Below are 17,674 nucleotides of genomic sequence, written 5' to 3'. Positions count from 1 at the left end.
TCCGGATTTAAAGGATTTACTAAATCCCACTTGTTGCCAAACAGCCTAATTCTTAATTTTTTAATTAGGCATTAATTTAATTAGCTAAATTAATAGAATTTAAAATAGAAATAATTAATTAGGTAATTAATGGTGTAAATATTAATTAAATAATTAGTTTGTAATTGAATATTTAAATGATTAATTAGAAAATTATAATTATTTTAGAACTTCAATTTTAAAATAATAATTTATAAAAAAATAATTAAGTGTAAATAGTATATAAATAATAATTTTTTTTTAAATTATATTAAATAATTAATTAGATAATTATCATTAAAATACTTATTAATAACACATAAATATTAGTTAAAAAATATTAATTTAAAATAAACCCTTATTATAGTATTCATATTTATTTTATATTAATTAATTTAATATATACATAATTATAATTATAATTATTGGTGTTATATAATATACAATAAAACATTCAAATTATTTATCAATTAATTACTTTAGTAAATTATTTCATATAATATTTTTATGAAATCATTAAACCACAAATAATAACACTTTTATAAATATTTAAATTTAAAACACATATATAACTTTAGTTATTATTAATTACTATTATTATTAATTAATAGATTTTAAGCTTTTTATTAAATTATAGTTATTAAAGTTAGTATTCTAAGTAATTAACTAATAAGTAATAATCAATTAATAATTTATAGAATCAATTACATTTAAATAATATATTTGACGGTAAAATACAACCTTTCTAATATGATCAAAAATTAAATTCACATGCGTTAAATATTTAATTTATTTTAATTTCTCATTTATTGCCTTTGATCAAAACCTTGCATCATTTTTTTTATTAATTATGTTTTTATTATATAATTTTAATTCAAAATTTTGTAATTATTTTCATCCAATTAATAATATTACCAGATATAAATATATATATATATAATACTATATATAACTATATATATATATATATATATCTGCATTTCATTCAGTAAAAATCCCCATGAAAAGTTCTACTGTTTTTGTTCAACTTGAGATGCTAGTATTGGAAATTTTGTATTTCATCACTATATAGAAGGGTTTCCTAACGACGTCCCGCCTCATTCGCTCGGCCTTGTCTCTGAAACTCTAGTGAAAGTGCTCCTGCATCTCGGATCACAGGTACGAGGTCTTTCATGTTTTCTGTTCTTATGGGGTTAAATCTTACATTTGGCGTTTCTTGTTATCTACATGATTGTTTTCTACTACTGAAATTAGCCTGTAGAATGTGGTTTTTTTACGGCATTACTTCTCTCTGAGGTGGAAACCAAGTGAAGGGCTTAAGGACTGTGTAATGGGGTTTGCTAATTGGACAGGAAGGTGGAGTCTTGATTGTTTTAGGAGTGGCTTCTTTTATTGACTTGTTTATTCATATTGGGCTTCTCAGGATGAGTGAGGATAGAAGCAGGAGCCCTGCACCTGCTCGCCGGCTCCGAAGCGAGCGAAACACTTCCCGTGACGTGCCATATAGGAGAGATCGTATTGGATACAGGTGCGCTTACATTGTCTGATGATATAATTTTCTCGGTGTATTGTTTTCAGAAGTTGTCTTTGTCGTTTCTAACATAGGAGCAGATTTTTGGTTTGTGTAAGGCTGGTTGCAGTTATAAATGTTATGTTGGTGGCTTCTTGGTGAATTCTCAAGCAAATTTCCTGTGATTTTTTGTTTTTGTAATCACCATTATTTCTTTATTATTTGTCTGGATTGCGGTGTCTCTTTTCAGCACGTGGTTATAAATAAGCATGTTTTCATGTTTTTTAATTATCTATTGCATAATAATTTTCCAGCAAAGATAATCATTTGTAAGACGGGTATCCTGTTTATTGATGATTTTAAATTTTCTAGATGATATATTTTTTTGGACAATAAGTTCTTGCCGTGGACTATAATTTATCTATGTCTTTGAGTCTTCTTCCATTGGACAACTAGGCAATGACCGTATCCTTTTCTTGGATTTCTATGAACAACAATTTTAATTGGTTTCCTTTGCTGGATGCCAAGCACTCTAGCTATTTTTACTTTGTATAGCAACCAATGCAGATTACAACAACCAAAATTGTTGTTTTCTCATTTGAATTGTTGCAAACAATAACCTATTCATCTTAATTTTGTTTGAAATGAATTGCAACAACAATATAAATCAAGAACAATATGAGGATGAAAACAACGGTAATGGAGTAAATTAGCAAGTGTGTCATAATTTTGGATGTGTTAGCCATAATACCCAACACTGTTTGTTACAGTACCCAATGTTGTTTGCTACATAACCAATGCTGTTTCTAGAGTATTCAACACATGTGATGAGAGGCATGAATGATCTTGTCATGCCCAAGAGGCTTAGGATCCTACCTAGGAGGAACTGACCCTGTCATGACCAAATGGTAACAATGGAAGGCCTACGATGAGGAATTCAAGAATTAGAAGTAAGATTAGCAGTATATGTAAGAGGCAGGATTGTGACTTTTATTAGATCCATTTAGATGACATTTGAGAAGATCTTTAGATGGAACAACCGTTCCGTCAAGATTTTTTAAGGATTATTCATAGAGGATGAACCTGTTCCAAGGTTTCCGAGAAGAGAACCAAGAAGGTGTTATCAAGATTATGAGGGTAAAAGTATATATATTATATTTTGAAGGTCAGGTGAATCCAGATGATTTTATTGATTGGTTGCTTATGGTCATGCATGTCTTTGATTACAAAGAAATGCCACCCGATAGGCTTGTTAAGTTACTAGCCATCAAACTTAAAAAAATGTGCGTCTATATGATGGGAGAGCTTTAAGAGAACTAGAGTATGGGGTAAGAATAAAACTGTTACTTGGGATAAAATGAAAAAGGAATTATAAAAGAGATGCTTGTCTTTCCATTACAAAAAACATTCATTAAACTTCATAATTTTTAGCAAAAAGGTTTATTTGTATGAAGAGCATATAACTAACTTTGAGTAATTTTGTTGAAGTGTGATTTGGTAGAATTTAATGAATATACTATTGCATGATTCATCAGCTATTTGTGTTTTACACTTGCTAATATAATAAAGTACAACAATCTTGAAAGTTATTACACGTGACCAAATTGAAATGACTGCAAACAATTGCTAAAAGCTTTCCTTCAGGATTAGGACCAAAACCCCAAGCTTTTCAAAAGAAAAGCCATGAGGACACATAATGAACATGGGTTCATGTTAAATAACCACCCAGTACTTGGGATGAGGCGATGATGATGATTAATATAAATGCAAGTTGATTGATGATATGGTTTTATCAATGATAGATGCTAGCATGATTATGCAAGTGTAGGGAAATCTCAGTTTGCCACCCATATAATTAGTATCGAACTAACAGTTTTTTAAGTAGTGGGCTAATCTAATTTTGTTTTATGCAACTATGCCTAAATGATGATTTAGTCTGGATATAGGTTTTCATGTTTTATGCGACTGTAGGTCCTCATTAATGTTTCTTTTAAGCAGGGGCCTTGTTGTGTTTAAATTCTCCTTTAGCCTTCTCCTATAGAAGCTGGCCATGAGAGCGCTGAGCACAATGTCATGGCCAAACAACAACCATCTTTTGTTTCATATTGTGCTAATTTTTAGTTCTCAACTATGCATTTGTTTAATAAGGGGTTGTTTGGTTGGCTAAAAATGGAATGCAGTGTAAAATGAATACGTTGGAGTTGTTTGGATGAGTGTAAAGTAAATTCAGGTGAATAATTTTTTTGTTTGTTTTGAAGTAAAAGGAATGCAGTGTAAAGTTTAAAAATGGTGGTCAGTGGTGGGTGACGGTGGTGGCGGAGGGTGGCGGCGGTGGTGGTCGTGCAAGCTGCTCGCGGTGTAAAGCATTCTTGCTCAAAATTAGACGATTTTGATTTACCTCAAAAATAAACTGTAATGGTTGACACTACATTAAATTTACTTTGAATTCCTTTTTCATCTAAACAAACACCGAAGTTGTTAAAACCCCTATATTTGGAATACTTTACATCCTAAAATATTTCAATCAAACAACCTCTAAAAGAAGTGGAAATGCTAGCAAATAGATTCTTTTTTCCTTACTGATGTTTGTCTATTTGAGTAAATCCCATCCTGCGAAGTGCAACTTCTTGTATTTATAAACCTCGTGTAGATCAACAGATCTTCCTGTTGTCAGAATAAAAGGATGATGAATATGATTTATGAAGCTAGTGTTAAACTTTGTTGGAATTATGTTCATTTCTTTGCAGGCCACTATGTCGTACATGTCAAATATAATCATCTGTAAGTTTATCATCTAAAAGAATCTAAGGACATTGCTAGGCTGGTAAACTATTGTAGGCATGTATGGTTTTGCATGCTTCGGTACTTTTATCCCTGAAATTGTTAGTAAAAGCTTCTCAGGGTTTTTTATCTATATTAAACAATAGCGGAGACATGCATTTACTTGGAATTGCTCCTGGCCGATCCCTTCTCTTTTTAAACATTAATCATCCTTTGTAGCCGTAGCATCAGTTGCAAAATGTTCTAACCTTTGCAGCCATCATGTTTACTTTTCCAAGAATGTTTGATAAACTTGTTTGATTATCTTATTTGTTAGTGACCCTGATATATGTATAGTGTATCTTGCTAATGGAGAAATCACATGACATGAAGCTTAAAATTCTTACATCAAAGTTGAATAGCAGTGATTTGGATGCTAATGGAACCTTGTCTTAGAACTAGAAAGTCAAAAGTTGATCATCTATGCATTTGATGCACTGTTTAATTGTTTCATCAAGCTTGGACTTGATTATCTAAAACAAAATGTTAAGGCAAGTTTTGTGGTGGCTTTATACTCAATTTTGGATCGTTAAAGATTTCCTTCTAAATTTGCATGACTGGATTGAACATAGAAGTAAAGCTTTCAATTAGCAGAGTTTAACAAATTTGTTATAACTGTCATATTAGTGATTTATTAAAGTTTATTATAACATTTGTTGCTCTGTATATTTGATGAATCTTATTTTCTTTGTACTCATATAGATTATTCCCCATTTATTCCAGGCAGGTCTTGTGCAAGAATTGCAAGCGTCCCGGCCATTATGCTAGAGATTGCCCTAATATATCTGTCTGCAACAACTGTGCACTTCCAGGGTAAATTACTTTCTTTCTGTCAGTTTTTGATTGAGTTGATTCAATATCAATCATCTTTCTAAATTATCTGAATTTCTTAATATTTTATTTCCTATTCTAATTGTCTAGAATTCGTGTAGTATTCTTATAGATACCACAGCCTATGGATTTTTCCGAAACCTTGTTCTCAGATCCTTATTTTTAAGAATGTTTTTAGTAATTTAATACGATAACTAACGAGGGAAGTGCTTACTATCTTTTCTTTTGGGGTGATGTGAATCATTCCATATCCTCTACATTCTAACCTTTGGTATCCGTGTATTTGAGCATTTCTTTTTGTGCTTTTGCATTTTGTCTGTTCAAGCATATCATGAAACTCAAGTTGATCCCTGGCTATGCTAATTTGTTGTCTTTATTTAAAATTTTGAAAATCATGTTCCCTCAGTTGGGTTTTTTTTTTGTCCTTGACATTTATACAAAAGGACCCACAATGAGTGATTAGGATTAATGCATAAAGTATTCACAATGAGATTAAAATCACTTGAAGACACAAAGATTTACATGATTCGACTAACACAATAGCCTTCACCTGCTGAAGGGGAGTTGTTCTAACAAACAATCAATATCATCACAAAATAGAAACTCCAAATCTCTCAAACCAAACTTAAGAGTCACGCAAGAGTTGATAGAAGCACAAAATTTTTAGTATTACAGAAAATTCTCCACTTGAATGTTCTGCAAAAAGGTAGCTTCACACATGTATATGGAGCCATTATGTTATTTTCGATACCACCATACATGCAACTTCTTAAATAGTTCTACAGAATTCTTTTTCTTTTTATTCTTTCTATTTTTTCCCTCGTCAATTTACCTCTCTTTTCTCTAAATAACATGGCATCTCTTTTTCTTTAGCGTCCTACAAGTATAAACATGAATTCCACTTCTTTACAAGGAGCCCATAAGCAGAAATGTCATTTCGGTTTTTTGCATAAGACTTGGCTCCTCTTTGCATGCAGAACTTATCTTACTGCTTTGCATATTTATAGGGATCGTACGAGAGTGCTGTAAAATTTAAATAGGGTTTAAATTTTGACTTGTAGATATCTATTTGAAAATTGATCAAAATGAAAGGAAATTTTTTTATTTTCCTAAACTATCTATTTTGAATTTTGTTTTTATCTTAGAGAACTTAACTATTTAATTTAATATCCGAACATTCTCCTCCTTTGCTTAATAATATGTCAAAATGATTTTGGGTATTCTATGTGAGTCCTCCCAAAACTTAGCTCTGGAAATCCTGAAGAGTTGAGCGCAAACTCAGCAAGCCTAGATGGCTCGCTTGAACTTAGGAGGGACTAGCTTAGATAAAAAAAAGGCAAAGAGGAATTCAATCACCTGTAGAGAAGATGCAAGAAAATACTCTTCGTCATACGCCAGTAAATAGTTATTCTCACCAGAAAAGAGAAGTCCAAAATAAAGAGAGAATACCATATGAAATATTATAAATAAATAATGATGAAGTAATTGCTTAAAATTATCCATTTAAAAGTTTCTTTATAGGGTATCTTCCCATGTGTTTGGAATCATCACAAAATTTGTGGCAACACTGTAATCCATGGTCAAACAATATCCTATTTTTAAATATGGTATTATGATAGGAGTTGTACTAGAAATGGTATAGGTGTGATTATAAATTAGAGTTTAAATATGATGTTATAAAAATTAATAGATTTAGAGATATAATTATAGCTTTAAAGAATATTATTGATGTTAAGACTATTAATATTATAAGTGTTTTTGCTGCTCAAGTAAGTTTGATGTTAAGATTATCAATATTATAAGTGTTTATGTGTTCAAAATTAAAATTTTGGAATTGCTCAAAAGAACTAATATATAAGATACCTGTTGAAGAAAGGTTTGTGGCTCCAAAAATTCGTGCCCCAGCCTCTCTGCAAACCCCTTTCTTTTTCTTTTCGAGTCATCAAGGAGAGTTTTAACATTTAAGTTCCAAGGAAAATTTTCAGAAAATAGATTGAGTTCTAAATAAGACACTACTCAAAGATTTCGTCCTCATTTTACGAGAACTTTATGATCTGAGTTTAGGTTTCATATAGGCATAAGCCCTTATAGTTAATTACACCTCCCGATGGTTAGACAGAAATTTCGATTAAGGCTAGTCATTGAAATTGATACATCATATATTGTGTAAGTAGCAGCATGGGTTTAGATATTTGAGAATTTGATATTTAAAATAAAAAAATTTCAGCATCTTTTAGTTAAAGCAGATGGTGGGTGGGAATGATGATGAGCCCGATCAAGATCCCGTGGTTTCGTCGTCCTAGGTCATCATGGTCCATAGTCTATTTAGTCAGAGGAGGTAGTTAACCCAACCTGATAAAAGGATCCTTATCAATAACCATGTGTTGCTTCATCCAAGGGTACTTTGTAGACCTTGGGTGAATATTTGTCTAAAATGATAAATTTGAATCCACCTTAGCTAACAGAGTGCTTTGTACCCTATCGATTATATCCTATTGATTTATATATCAAGGATTTGAAGTCATTAGGGAACATACGAGCTCTAATCATGACCGTAATTTATTGGTGCTATTTGACGATGAAACCACCTGGTTCAGAAGGTCCCGGTCATAATCGTTTACCCGTGGTGCCATTTGGCAACGAAATCACTGGTTAGAGAACACATGTCATGTCCTTACTGACAAGAGACTGTTTGAAAATGAATTTTAGTGATATTTTCGACCAGACATTGGCTCGTTGTGAGCTAAAATAATTTTCACATCTGTTCATCTTGATAAACTGTTGCGGATAGTGGATGTGTATTTTTGCTTTGAGTGTTTGATGATTAATTTAAATTTTAAATATTTTAAATTTTTGGTGATTTTGGACTTTCATAGACATTTTGGAGGCATTTAAAATGTTTGTGGTCCTATCCGGTTGAGATTTACATTCAACACGGCCATCATCAGGGTATATTTATTGGCAACTTCATTTCATTGATTAGACCTTATCAACTTTATACCTATTGACAGAGAATCGGGTTCATTGTAGGTTTTGTGGCTTTATAAATGAATTTTACTTATTGTAGGCTTTGAAGGCTTAATATGAACATATAAAACAAATATCCCGGTTGACACTGCGACCATATATTTGTTTAACTGTTCGAGCAATGTCAACTCCTATTTATCCACATAGAAGGATCGGGTTCGGACTTGAGTTAATTTCTTGACCAGCGAAGCATCTTCAAATATCACATGTGTGCGAACAACATGCTCGTCGAGGCCCATGCAAGTGTATTCTCTTACATGTATTCTTGCATAATGTATTTGTGTTGTAATTATATGTATGCGGTGCCATAGGTGTATGCACATATTCATGTGTATGCATGTATGAACGCGTCAGCACTCTTTCGACACATGAGGGGGTATTTTAAAATGCTTGTCACTGATCAGCTGTGCGAAGGATTGTCATTTGAGTGCATGCATCATCTTGCTTAGAAACTTGTAAACGCTTTCTGTTTGCTTGTATGAGTGTTGTAGATCCGGTGACATTTTTTAGCAACACGTTGGATCTCATTTGATCTGCTGCTTGCTATTATTTTCTTCAATATCTAACCTGCATGAGTATATTTCTGTGCACCATTGGTCGTTGTTGCTTCCTGCAGACGAGTTGTCCTGCACTGACGAAACCTTCTGCAGTTACTCATAGATGCTTGCACTTATCACAGGCCGCTATGCTCGTTTGTAGATAGCAGTTTATGCATATGATGGATCTTCTACGACAGTTCGTAGTGTTTGCATTTGTCACAAATTGATCGCCTTTACTTGCACGGGATCAATATATTTGCTTGACGTTGAATGGTGCTTGATTGCAAGGTCGTAGCATCCATTGCTTGTCGTTGATTATCACTGTTGTGTCTACGACGCGTCTTCTATCCTTGTCAGGAAGTGCTCACATTCATTGCAGCTCTTCCTGCGTTTACTTGCAAATAATGCATTGCATGCATTCCTGTGTTTATTAGCAGATAATGTACTCCATGTATTAAGGGCAGTGGCATGTAGTTGTTTGTACGTGTTGCAGGTGCATCATCCTTGTATGTAGATGATAAGTTTTGTGTTCACATTCACAAAGGATCCCATCGTCCTTGCAACATATCTACTACTGTTGTTGCTACTCATTAACAAATCAATGCACTTTCCTTGTCAGTTAATCACTGTTGATTGCAAGTTAGTTGATATTGACCAGAAGGATGTCATGGCATTCACTCCATGTTTCTCAAGTACATTTGTAGAGTGACTGTCAGTGTTATCGTTTATAAGTGCATGTGTGTATTTGTCTGCAAGCTAATGCTGACTATGGGGTGGGATTCATTCACTTGAAAATTTCCACCTTCGTCTATATTGATTGTAGGAATGTTGTAGCATTCAATGTGTGTTGCTTGTATATATTTGCAGGAGACATACTATTTGCAAGTACATTTATGTGTTCATTGCATATTGATCTTATATTCTTAGGGGAATGACATATTCATTTTCCTATTGATTAGCATTGGCTCTAGGAATTTCCTTACATTCATTTCCTACCGCTGGTCGTCACTCGTAGGTATTCTATTGTGTATGTAACAATTCTTCCGTTTTCACCAGTAGGTATTTGCATTCATCGTGTGCTATATTGTATAATCGAGGCATACGCCAAACCAAAAGATGCAGTCGAATAGGAATAGTGTACGCAGTAGACACGAGCACCAAACATCGTCGAAGAAGGCGAAGCAGACAAACGAACAAGCGGGCAAAGTCCAACATGAACGAAGAAGGTGAAGAAGTTGTTGTGGTGCAGTAGATAAAATCGAACAACAAAGAAGTCGAACAAGAACATATAAACGCCACTCGATTATGTTTAGTTTTAATACTTTAATTTAGTATTATTTTGAGGTGAATGCCTCACATTATTGAGACGAAGCATGCCTCATTACGTGTCTCAGTGTAATCGAGGCGTACGCCTCACCAAAAGATCGTGGTGTGTTTACATCAAAGCGCCACACGAAGGAATTGCGTAGAGGCGCACCGTGCGCCTTTGATTGCGCAATTTTAAACAATGATGCTAATTATGCAGTATCACTAGTGGATAGAAAATTCATAATTGGATACTGTATATTTTTGCAGTAAGAAACAATATGTTTATTCAAGATCTAGTGCTGAATTTGAATTTAGAGTCATTGCCCAAGGAATTTTCGAGCTTCTATAGATTAAAATTATTTTCAAAGATTTAAAAATCAAATTATAAGGGCCAATAAAGATATATTATGATACCATCAGCTTGTTCATAATCCAGCACAACATGATCATACCAAGCGTGTGGTGCAATATAGATATTTTTATAAACTAGAAATTGAATAGTAAGTTGATACACACCTCATATGTGCCAACAAAAAAAATTGCAGACATTCTCATCAAATGACTCTACGATTTCATATTGAAAAATATTGTATGCAAGCTTAGAATGATAGATTTATATCATTCAATTTGTTGAGGAGTATTGAAGGATCGTGGGACTTACAAGTCAATCAATCTTGATAGAATTCCTAGAGTACATGGATTAAAGATTCTAACTATTAGATTGATCCTCTTATGGCCTTAGAATGTAATATATGTGCCTCCTTTCTATTCTAGTCTTAGGCTCTTCTCGGTGATTTTCTTAAAATAGCTTTGATTTATTTCTATTGCAAGTCTTTTGTAGAAGTCTATGACTACTTCCACAGTTGCACGCTTTGTACATAATCAAGTAATAAAATTCAAAGTAATTTTTTTCTTCTTTTCTTTTTTTCTTCATGGATTTCTTAGGATAAAATTCTAAAGATGGAGAATGTATTATTCTGTGAATGCATGGATCTGCAAACCATAAGCTTTGACATTTACAACCTCTTTGGAATTCCCTAGCCAAGAAAAAGAATGTGAACAACATTGTGAAAAAGATGGTATATCATGTCTCTTTATACGGTATATTTTTTTAAAGCTGATTTGAAGCCAGCATGAAATTGCACAGCTTTTGATTCAGTTTGTATTTGACCCAAGTTGAACCACATTATAAGCGTGCGACTTCAGATGTTTGCTAAATTCTTGTATAAAATGTAGTGTAACAAAGTTTGCTCCTTATCATTAATTACTACCTTTATACTCAAATATCTAGCAATTGAGTTAAATTCATTAAAATATAATTTAATGGATATATATATATATATATATTCGATCAAGATAAAGCTTATGAACGGGCTTTTGATCATGTACAAAGACATTCACATTCAAATTTGTGCTCTCCACTAGTTATTTCTTGTACCTCATTCACGAAACTCAACTGGATCGCTTGGAGTTATTTGTTACCATTTTTTTTATCCATCTCTATTTTATCTTTATAACTCGTACTCTTAGACATATTCATGCACGTCATGGTCTCCTGATAATCCTAACTGAATTAGAACAACTCTTTTTGGTTCTACAAAGCCTAAAAATCCTTCAGGCATTAAACTTCATCTAATTATTTTTAGTTATTGTATTTCTCGTTAGGATTTGAAGCTTTGAATGAAGTGTTCTGAAAAAAAAAAAAAAAAAAAAAAAAAAAAAAAAAACTTGCATGCAACAATGAGTTAGTAGTGAATATGACAAACAGAAGTAGTATTCATAGAGCCATCAAACACTAGAATAAGAACATGATTTACATGGTTCGGTCAAAACAACAGCCCATGTCTGCAGCACTAAAAGCATTATTCCCCAAAGTCAAATATGGTCAATATCACCACAAATGATAAAACACTAAAGGCTTCGTTTGGCACAGCTTTCCACTCCTTCCTAAAACTGTTTTCTAGTATAAATTTTTCTAATTCAAAAAATTTTTATACTAGAAAACTGTTTTAGAAAACAACAAAAAAGCTATTCCAAATGAAGCTTAAATCTCTCGAACCAAACACAAGATAGAATCACACGGGAGTTGATAGATGATAATCATAGTAGATTAAATAATACAAGGAATTTAAACTAGAATGCTCTTCAAAAGGGTATAAATATGCATGTCTATGGAACTGTCTTGTTATTTCGGCCTTATCGTGCTTGCACTGTGTTTAAATAGTTCTCCACAATCATAGAAAATTGAATCAGGTGAATTTATTTTGCTTTTCTCTCGCCCTCTCTTTTCTCTAAATAACTTCCAGCCTCTCTTTATCAAAAGAAGCCCACAATAATAGTCCGGAATTCCACTTCGTCAGCTAAAAGTAGGGAAGTGTTGAATTGTTAACACTAGATAGATCATCTTTGCATGCGCCATATGCCCTTCTTTTAATTTTTACAGGGGCCATAAGGAAGTGATTTTAAATTTAAATTAGATTTAAATTCTTATTTGAAGTCATTTAAAATAACAATTCTGTAGAAATTTTAAATTTAATTTTATCCTAAAAAATAATAATTTATAACACTGCAATTGCCAATTCTCCAACTTTGGATGTAAAACATAAATATTTGTATTAAGTAGTCGATAACCAGTATAAAATTTATCGAATATTCATGATATGAATTCCAAAAAATGCTAATTTATGTTTGTTCGAGCACATATTTTGATTTTTTTGCTTACATCTGGTAAACTCGGTTCAAATACCATAGCATTATCATCGATCCTAGAACAGTAGCAATTAGCAAATACAATATATGGCTTCAGGACTTTAACAATCAACAACTTTTTTATTGATTCCAAGGTTGCAACAATCAGCAGAAGTAAAAACCAACCATATGACAGGAATAATAAAAAGAAAATGTAGGACGCAATATATAGAAAGAACCCTTAAAAAGCTAAAATTAAGACTAGTCAATATGCTAATTAAATTGGGATGCTCACAACAATTAATCAAGCATAAGAGGAAGTTAGAATATTAGATAACACAATTCATCTCAATCGGATCAACATCATAGGCATACTTTAACATACAATGAAAATAAAAAAAAAAGAAAAAAAAAGCAATGCAAACTGAAAGAAAGACAATGCAAATTACTCCTCTTCTGAATTTTTATCTTATGTGATTATGCAGAGTATATAATTTCAAATTCTCATTAATTCTGCTTGGTTAAAAAAATTATTCTGGACAAATTAAGCATGTGTTCAAGTATGGGCAGAACTGTTATGCTTCTTGTTGAGTAATCCGTGAGTCATATGAAGATATGCCATGCTAATCCCATCTTCTATGGTAGCTTCAAGAACAAAGCTAGTAGACTTGTCTGATATAGTGTTGGATATAAAGTAGCAATGCAGATATATATTGATGAAATATGTTAAATCAGATGTGTTGAAGTTTGAACTAATATTAGTGCTTCCAGGGATATATAGTTTATAATCATTTGTCCAATGCGGTGCAAGATTTTATATGGGCTGACCTTTCTTGTTGTTAATTTCTTAAATTCCCTTTAAGGAATTATTTTAGCATTAGATGCACCATTATGTTATCACATAGCTTGACTTTTGTTTGCGTTATTAAACTTATAATAATTATTATTATCAGTTGATTTTCTACAAATATCTTCATGTAGAGCATGCATATGCCACCAATCATTGTGCAAATTGATTAGGTCTAGATTCAGCAGGAAGTTCAACAATATCTATTTGTTTTCAAAAATGATATCCTATGACAATTTCAAATGGATTAATACTTGTAGACCTATTAACAAAAGAATTATATGCCAATTCAGTCATTGACTCGTATTAAATTCTAACCAGATTCATGTTCTTTAATTATATTCTGTAATAGATCCCCAAACTCCTATTAACTTGGGGGTTATAAATAGTTGAAAACTTGTTAGACCGGTCCACTGAACCGGTCTAGCCGGTCCAGGCGGGACCGGTTCACGGGCGAATATCACGAAACAGGTGATTTGTTCGCCTGGGCGGAGGCCGCGCGCACCGCGTGCCTTGCGGGAGCCGAATAGGAAGCTTTTTTGGGGAAATTAAGAGGGGAATTTGAATGTAGGGACTGTTTAGGGATTTCCTTTTGATTTGTATGCATTAAATAGTAGATTTTCCTAGGGTTTGAGGATCTTGAATTTGGCTGAAATTTGAGATCTCTTAGATTTAGGTTTTCTTTGGGCTCTAGCGGCGTCTGGAGATTTGGGAGAGATCGATCCTCCTCTCGAATTGAGGATCAATTGTATCTTGCTCTTTTATTCATCGTCTAAGTGGAATACAAGTCTTTTCTTGAGTTTTCTCTCGTATTTTCCCGAACAAGTGCTGTTTTCCTGCTGTAGACAGCCATTTGGCTGTTGTTGGTTCGCCGATTTTGGATAGGTTGCTTGTGAATACAAGCACTTCCTATCATATCACTGCTGTGTCTACAACACATCTTCTATCGTTGTCAGGAAGTGCTCACATTCATTGCAGCTCTCCCTGCGTTTACTTGCAGATAATACATTGCATGCATTCCTATGTTTATTAGCAGATAATGTACTCCATGTATTAAGGGTCTCCTACAGTGGCCTGTAGTTGTTTGTACGTGTTGCAGGTGCATCATCCTTGTATGTAGATGATAAGTCTTGTGTTCACATTCACAAAGGATCCCATCGTCCTTGCAACATATCTACCACTATTGTTGCTACTCACTAACGAATCAATGCACTTTCCTTGTCAGTTAATCACTGTTGATTGCAAGTTAGTTGATATTGATTGGAAGGATGTCATGGCATTCGCTGCATGTTTCTCAAGTACATTTGTAGAGTGACTGTCAGTGTTATCATTTGCAAGTGCATGTGTGTATTCATCTGCAAGTTAATGCCGACTATGGGGTGGGATTCATTCACTTGAAAATTTCCACCTTCGTCTATATTGATTGTAGGAATGTTGTACCATTCAATGAGTGTTGCTTGTATATATTTGTAGGAGACATACTATTTGCAAGTACATTTATGTGTTCATTGCATATTGATCTTATGTTCTTAGGGGAATGGCATATTCATTTTCCTATTGATTAGCATTGGCTGTAGGAATTTCCTTACATTCATTTCCTACCGCTGGTCGTCACTCGTAGGTATTCTATTGTGTATGCAACAATTCTTCCGTTGTCACCAGTAGGTATTTGCATTCATCGTGTGTTATATTGTATAATCGAGGCCTACGCCACACCAAAAGATGCAGTCGAATAGGAATAGTGTACGCAGCAGACACGAGCACCGAACATCGTCGAAGAAGGCGAAGCAGACAAACGAACAAGCGGGCGAAGTTCAACAGGAATGAAGAAGGTGAAGATAGGGGCGGAGCCAGGATTTTTTTCATGTGGGGGCACAATTCAATGAAGTAAAAAAAACCCTCAACCTTTTTCATCCGGGCTTGGGACCGGCAGTGGCGGTTTTAATTTTTTTTTTTTAAATCATTAGATTCATTATAAGAACATAAAATATATGATAAAGCAAAAACAAACTTACAATTGAGAACAATAATCTTGAAACTCTTCGTATCTGTAATCTATAATTTCTCCCGTCGAGTCTTCATCTTTTGAAATCGTTGTACAATCAAGTCATTGTCAATACCAGTAAAAATATCCTTCTCAATATAAGTAAACAGTCATTCATCCAAGAGTCTCCCATACGATTGCGTAAACAATTTTTTATAATGTTCATTGCAGAAAATGCTCGTTCAACTTTTGCTGTAGCGATTGGCAATATCATAGCAAGCTTTATAAGTAAGAACACCAAATGATAAATCTCATTTTTCCTAGTCTCCACCATTTTCTGAGCAAGTTCTCCAAGTCCTTTTAAATTCATAAATACATCATTCAATTTCATATCAACAATGAAATTCGCCACACTCAATCCATACTTTGAAAAAAGTGATTCAATAGCCAACTTTAGTGTTAGAGATGACGTGTCCCCAACATGAACAATCCCAATGAAACGCTCGATAATACATCCGCGTGCATCAACATAACGTAAAGCAACAGCAACTTGTTCTTTTACTGATACATCACGAGATTCATCAAGCAAAATTGCAAACACATCATTTCTTAATTTATTGATAATAACATTTGAAACCTCAATTGTTGCAGCTTCTGTGATTTCTTTCTGGATTTCTGGAGCAACTAGTTTATTATTTCCAGGAGCATTTTCTAAAACAACTTTATTTATATCTTCATTATGATTAGCAAGAAAACACAATAGTTCAAGAAAGTTCCCTTGATTTTTTGAGTCCTCAGATTCATCATGTCCACGGAATGCTAATCCTTGTTGCAAAAGGAAACGTACACAATCAACACTTGCATATAATCGCGTACGATAATCTTTGTGATTTTGGTCAGACGGTCTTTCAAAAGCAAACCTGATGTCGCTTTCTTGGTTCATTAAGTCCTCACATTTACGTCTAGCACTATTGTGTGCACTGTTGGTATTACCAACATGTATATGAAATCTATCATTTTTTCCAATTTCTAAAACCCTTCGTGTCAAAACTATCACCGCTGAATTGATCACCATTTTGAGGTCTATATAGATAACAAAATAAACAATAAGCTGCATCTTTGCTTGTACTATATTCTAACCAAGATTTGTGTTCATCAAACCAAGCAGGATTAAATCTTCGTAATTTATCCCCAATTTTTGTGCGTGGGAAAACATGATCACAGGGTTGATACTGTCCTTTTAGCAAGTAATGTCTTCGAACACAACCCCTCTCATTAGGATGAGAATCCATAATTTTTTTTCTCAAAGCAGGATCGGCAGGGATATCAGCAACATTTGTTTGTACATAAACTTGTTGAATTTGTGTATTTCTTTCATCACATAAAAGTTTCTGGTTATCTTCTTCAAATTTTCTTTTAAAATATCGTTCAATATCTAATTTTAATAAAAACTAATTAAAAAAATTTAATGCTTGCAACAAAAAAAAATTAAATACTAGATTGCTAGTAAATTGATTAATAACTAAAAAAATACCTGTCAATTGTTACAGCTCAGTAGAAGTGTAGAACAGTCGCAATTGTTTGATTCTGGAAGAGTTCCTAAATGCAAAAATTTTAAAATATCAATAAGGATCGCTCACACAGTTCAACTCCGACATGATAATATTTCATTCTCTGTGTGATTTTTTATCTAAATTTTATATGATTTCAGTCTTTGTTTTCATTTCACAATGATTTATTTTGTCACAGTGCTGAAAAATCTGATATCAATTCTAAAATCAAGTCCTAGATGCATTGCGAATAGGAACGGTCTAGGTAAAAAATCAAGTCCTAGATGCATTCTGCTGGAATTCTAAAATCAAATCCTAAATGAAATATGCCATAAAAGCATAGAGCAAAATCTAATAGTAATACCTTTTGATTCCTCAAATCTATCAAACAAGAGGAACAGCCGAGCAAGGTCAACGCAAAGTCGCGAAGTATGCCGCTACCCGCCTACTCGCAGTCTCCGTCCAGACTCCAGGCTTCCTTCGCCGCTTCGCGCTTCTTCCGCCGTCCGGTCGCAAGCCACCGGAACAGCGCTTCTTCCGCCGTCCTTACTC

At 33.5% G+C, this 17,674-nt stretch overlaps 1 long non-coding RNA gene across 2 annotated transcripts; it reads left to right on the top strand.

Annotated features, from left to right (window-relative positions):
• The first annotated feature begins 1,067 nt into the window (after nt 1-1,067).
• Nucleotides 1,068-11,392, top strand: LOC110095039. 2 transcript variants are annotated; one of them, XR_003702414.1, is made up of 4 exons: nt 1,068-1,176; nt 1,371-1,546; nt 5,072-5,161; nt 10,999-11,392. It is a non-coding gene; the product is annotated as an uncharacterized LOC110095039 (long non-coding RNA). The 2 variants fall into 2 exon arrangements; XR_003702413.1 differs by having other exon boundaries at nt 5,072-11,392.
• Nucleotides 11,393-17,674: the final 6,282 nt, after the last annotated feature.

Source organism: Dendrobium catenatum, unplaced genomic scaffold (assembly GCF_001605985.2).
Source record: "Dendrobium catenatum unplaced genomic scaffold, ASM160598v2 fragScaff_scaffold_1335, whole genome shotgun sequence".
In the NCBI taxonomy this organism is placed as follows: Eukaryota; Viridiplantae; Streptophyta; class Magnoliopsida; order Asparagales; family Orchidaceae; genus Dendrobium; species Dendrobium catenatum.
This window is presented reverse-complemented; position numbering and strand designations above follow the sequence as displayed.